Consider the following 6,000-nt stretch of genomic DNA (forward strand, 5'->3'; position numbering starts at 1 on the left):
GAACCAAAATGCACTACAAAAATATACATGTCTCTGCTGTGACAAAATGCTCAGAGGGTCCCCCAAAAAAGCTTAGAAGGTCACAGTAGAGACAGCTCCTGTAGAAAGCATTGCCTTGCAGGAATGTGGCTTGAWGAATCAGGAACTTCAGTGAGAGTTTTCCTTTACTCTTCTGGAATAGCATAACTAGCAATCATTTTGAGGCTCAAATGCTAAAATAGTAGTAGGAATAAACTTTTTCCGGACCAATTTTGAATATGCTGCTGGGAGAATGATTACTCAGCAACCAAGATTAGATATCTAGTCCCTTCACACTGAATGTGAAGTCTCTCACTGTTTTCATATACTTTAATGTAATTTCATTTCTCAAACCCATAAAGGGTGCATAAACCAACACTATTTACTTGACAGCTGCAGCAGACTAGCAGAAAGAAACTGTTCAAGCTGTTACTGAGGCCCAAGCAGCAGCTTCCTGAAGTCAGAATAATGCTGGTCACAGGCCTCTCGCCACCACTTGGAATATGAGGCATGATACCTGAATACACATACAACATTAACCGGGCTGAACTGTGATGGACAATAGATTAGTTTGTTTAACTCATGCATGTGGGCAGGAAAGAAAGGCAGGAGTAGAAGGAGGGAGAATCAGAAACATACCTATATTCAAGTACAGTCACAAACATGGGAACAAAATAAGAACATAATAAATGTTATTTCCAAAAATAACATATGATTTTCAAAACTTTCTGGATCTTCAAGTTTGACTGCTATGGCCACAKCAAAAGGCTGCACCTCATCTTAAAAATGTGAACAGCTTATATCCTGCAGTTTCAATTTGTTTTTTTTTTTTGGTGAAAGCACTGTTTCCACCAGCAGGCACTATTATACCAGCAATCAAACCAAGATTACTGATTATGTTTAATTAAATACCTTTTTTCCTTTTGAGACATTAGTGTGTTTTTAGTCCACAGTATTCCCRGAGATTATGCGTCCACATAGGATTTCAAGAATCTCCACACAGGAAAGACTGACTGTACATGGAGCCTCAGCAGCCTAACCAGTAAGCAGGTTAGTTCATTCATGACCAGTACTATGGTAATCCAAGTTGTTCCCCTTCTACTTTCTGCATCAAAACCAGACCTTAATTTGCCGTGCACTATTCCTGCACAGCAGCACACTGCATTATCGTGATGCCTCATCCCCCCTAGGAGGAGCTGTAGGTCCCTTATACCAAGACACTGAAAGGTTTCTTACTGTTTTATTGAGTTCTAACCCCTCTTGAAAAAGCTTTTAACATTTATTTTTAATATACTCCACTTCCCAGAAGGTACACAGCATGCCTGTCCATCTTCATATAAGCTTGCAAAATAAATGGAAGCAAACCCCTCAGTGTAAGGAAAATCACAAGGAATGTGCACATGGGCTTACAAGGGCCATGAAAAGTTATGAATACTTCTGCCCCAGGGCTGACTATTCTACTTCTGCAGGCCTCTACTTTTTGGGAAAAAATTCTCTTCCTTCAGAAAGCTTTGGGAAAGGCCATTGGCTAAGCTCTGACATGCTCCTTTAGGCAAGCTTAGGGACAGAGAAACCRCCAGACAGCATGATTTCTGAATGAAAGATCTGGCAGGAATAAAAATCCTTCAGCAAAGATCTTCCAGTGAAATGCTGGGTCAGAAAGCAAAGGGTTTCAGGTTTCAGAAATCAGGTAATCAGCATCTCCAGCACCATAGCAAGAAAGGCAGCTCAGACTCCTGAAAGATTAGCTCTTCACAGAACTCAGGCCCATTTTTTTCCTTCTATTCAACACCTTTAAGAGTGGTAAGAAACCCCGGTGAACTATCAAAATTAATATTGTTAAAGAATGAAGACAATGCTGACAAAAAAAGCCCCACATTCAGAAACTGGTAAGGCAGCAATTAAGCTGTGAAAAATATCAACTTGTACAACTATAARATATGCCAAAGGTACATTTAGTGTCTAGTGGTTCCTCCAAAGCTGAAAGTACAATATTCCTGACTGAAACTCACCAGTCACCCCTACAGCAAGAAGGGAAATCTGATCACGTATCACCTTTAGCTAAGGACAGGACCATAGAGGACATGCAACAAGAGACTAATACTGCTGCATGTTTGAAAGGGGCCATGTTTCTATTGTAGAGATTCCACTTCTATAGTACTTCACTGAAAGCTGTTCATAAAACACAGAACTGTTACGGCCAGCTGCTCCTTCCTGCAATGTGGGCTGTACTTTAATTAACTCATAGCAAATTCCATAACCATTCCTGCCATGAACTGCTGGGGAAAATACTATCTGGTTATCCTTGTTATAAACAAATATTATAGTGTTGGCTTTTGCAGATATTAAGATGGGTGCCATCTATACAATGTTGCCTTTTTTTGCATAAGTAACTTAGTTATGCAGATACAATGGTAAAATAATCACTAGTGGGTTTGCGTTTTCTTTTGTAACTCAGATACAGTTATAATACAGCTGATGCTGCTGTTTTAGAGTACTTGTGGTTAACTTACACTAAAGTGTTATGGCTTGTGACTTAAACACTTCCATGACGGATTTTTTTACACATTATAGCAAAACTATACAAAAGCTCCAGTGAGAGCCACTAAGACTCTGAATGGAACCCTGGCTGCAGCTGGTTGACCAAAAAGRTAAGGAGAAAAGAATGCATGAGACAAGGATCGCAGCTTAACACCTCCTGGCTATAGACTGCTAAATCAGCACAAAATGTGGGAGTGGAAGGAAGAGAGGCTTTGGAATGTTCAGTGGAGAAGCCATTTGATCAAAGAAGCTCCTGAAACTTCTGTCCATAAAGGAGCCTGGCTGATGGGACCCCCAACCTTCAGACAATCATATCTGCATGGACAGGCCAGGGGTGTCATAACCCATTAGGGGCCCCTGCTATGGACACTTCCCCATCGACAATGACCATCTGCTAAAATTGCGGAACAGGGGTAACAAGTATTCAACCCCAGGAGCATAAACATCATCACTGCCCATGGTCTAAAAAGGTGGGCCCATGTTAAACAGTTCCTTGAAAAGTTTGAATATGCACAAATGAATATGCATTAAGCTGATGCAACACGAAATGTATTTGAAGAGGTCTCTGTCAGTACCAGGTGTGCTTCTGGCAAACCGCCAAGCACCTGGCGCCATATCCTTTTGCTTTTATGTGTCCTACTGTCATTTATTAAAACCTTTTAAATTTTAACAGGAGAGTGAACTTCGTTTTTCACATCCTATTACACCATTGTCCTGTCATGCTTGAAAAGAGGGAGTCAGGGAGGATTCTTTTAATGGATTTCTTGGACAAAAAATAAAGAGCAAACACAGCAATATTATATCTGAGAACTGTTTATTGATAAAGAAGGGTAAGAGTTCCTACCACTTCCTACCAAGGGGGATAGAAAAGGGAACAAAGAGGGAAAAAGAAAAACGGAGAGAGACAGAATAGCAGACAGATTGTTACTGCTGTACCCTAAGTGCCCCATGTACGCCAGCTCGGCAGAAGGAGCGTCTGTGCTGCAAACTGCAAGGAGCCTGCGCCGCTCCCAAGGCGGGCTGGGCGCGATTTCCAAACAGCAGAGGCTGCGTGTCACTCCCGTCGGTGAAGAACTCGTAGCCATGGCTACGGGCACACTCGTGGGATAGCTGCAGCGACTGCAGGTGGCGGCGTTGAGCAGCCTGGCYCTGCTGTCGGCAAACACTGGCTGCGGGCAGGCTGGCTGCTGTGGGCACTGCCGGACACAGGCGGCGACTGAGGGCGGTGGCGGCTCCAGGTGGGGGCAGCAGCTCCTTTGGGGAGGTAGCAAACACGAAGTTGTCGCGCTGACAAGCTGCCTCGGGAAGCGGCAAAACAGACACATGGASAGGACAGGTGCGGACAGGAAATAAGCAGGACCGCAGGAACGAAAGGAAACAAAAGGAAAAGTGGGGGGAGGAGGACAGCCAAGGTGATCTTCCAGGCAAGCCCCTCCTCCCTCCAAGCACCCCAAAGGAAAATGGACTCGTTGTGTCGCAGTTAGGTGCTTTTATATGCCTCACCCTCCTATAGCGTGGTTTCCCGCGCATTTTTTCCGCGCCCTGTTTTTCCGGGCATCCGGGCATCTGCCCCACCAGCAAGGCRGGGCAGGACGCTTGCCGAGCAGTAGGGGAAGCTGTCTGTCCCATGACTGTCTGCCAGGCAAAACCTCCCGAGGGACGGAGCTCCCAGCACGCAACACGTGTTGAGGCATAAATAAAAATCAGATTGGTCTCTCTCAACCATGATACAACATGGCCCAGTATGTCAATGGGGATTACTCTGGGTTATTGTGTGGATGATTAAAGACAAATAAATAAGAAGTTTAACCGGTTGCAAATGTAGAAACTAAGCACAGCCTTGAAACACATGTAAAAGCAACTCAGCTGAATGTTTTCACCACGGGAATGTCAGAACACAGTCAATGCCCCACCTCTGCTCTGCAGGTGGCTGTCGAATACAATATTTACTATTGGAAAGGTGAGCAGGGGAAGCACAGCCTAGGTACCYGGGTTAGGTGCTCAGGATTTAGGTGGACAGCCCTGGAATAGCATCCAAGCACCTGTCCTATGAACTCCAGAAGTAAAATTGGTTCTCTGAGAGCGAGATGTGACAAAGCTAGCACTCCAGAGAAAGAAGCTAACCTAAAAGAGGCTTCCAGTGGTCCCATTCCCTTATTTTGGGGCTGACACAGGACTTCTATTGAGCATGGCTCCCTCATTACAGAGAAACCTCTCTGGGAATGGGTTCTTTGGTCTTTCCTGTTGCTGGCACTCTTCATTTCAGCATTGATGGCTGATTATGTTTTCTTTCTGATGAGTCCTCCCCACATTTCTCATCTTCCCAGCGAGTGCTCTTTGCTGAGAGGCAAGGAGGATGCAAATCCTGCCACAGTCAAAATATATGGGTATCAGGGTTCTGGTAGCTGGGAGCTGTAAGAGGCCCATGGTGAGGAGGAGCTGGGCCTTCATCTTGCAATAGTTTTTCTTCCTATATTTGTCCCTCTCCAGTCACTTTTGACAATAAGTCTTCTTCAAGAAAAGTTTTCAGGGGTGTTAGTGGACTGCTACAACACACACAACACATATAATAGATTTTCTAATACATTATTACCTGTTATGGGTTTAGGCTTGTTAGTGAACTTTTCCCATTGTTATCGTGAAGGAGTGTGAAAAACAAGGTTCAGTGTCCTGTTAAAATTTAAAAGGTTTTAATAAATGACAAAAGGGTACATAAAAGCAAAAGGACAYGATATCGGGTGTTTGGCGATCTGCCAGAGGCACACCTTGTATTGACAGAAATCTCTTTAAATACATTCTGTGTTACATCAGCTTAATGCCTATTCATAGACATTTATGTATATTCAAACCTGTCTAGTAACAGTTTAACATGGATCCGCCTTTTTACAGTCTGGTTGTTTTATGTTCTTGGGGTCATGTTTGTGTGACCCTTATTCTATAACTTCAGCAGATGGTTTTTGTCCATAGAGAAGTATTTATAACAGGGGTCACAACACCCCTGACCTTCCTGTGCAGATAAGCCCATCTGAAAGTTGGAGGTCTCACCAGCCAGACTCATTTTGCCACAAACGATGGATGTTTCACAAGCTCCTCTGACCAGAGACCTTTTCTAATACACATACCAAAGCATCTATTCTTTCATTCTTCCTTTCGGTCAGGGTCTGTGCTGATAGCCTTGGGGAAGGTGATCCTTTTCTCATGCATTCCTTTCTCCTTATCTTTTGGTCAGTGTAATTGCAGCCAGGGCATCATTCATAATCTCAATGGGTCTCCCTGTAGCTTCTTGTATACTTTTGCTGTAATGTACTAAAAAAAACTTACATGGAAAAGTTTAAATTCATAATCTACAATATTTCAGTTATTGCAAGATAATCAGAAGTGTTTTATAACTACATCTGAATTACAAAGAAAATAACAACAGTAATTATTTCACAATCATGT

Source organism: Malurus melanocephalus, unplaced genomic scaffold (genome assembly GCF_030028575.1).
Source record: "Malurus melanocephalus ecotype Western Australia unplaced genomic scaffold, MMel_1.1 scaffold_79, whole genome shotgun sequence".
NCBI classification, from domain to species: Eukaryota; Metazoa; Chordata; class Aves; order Passeriformes; family Maluridae; genus Malurus; species Malurus melanocephalus.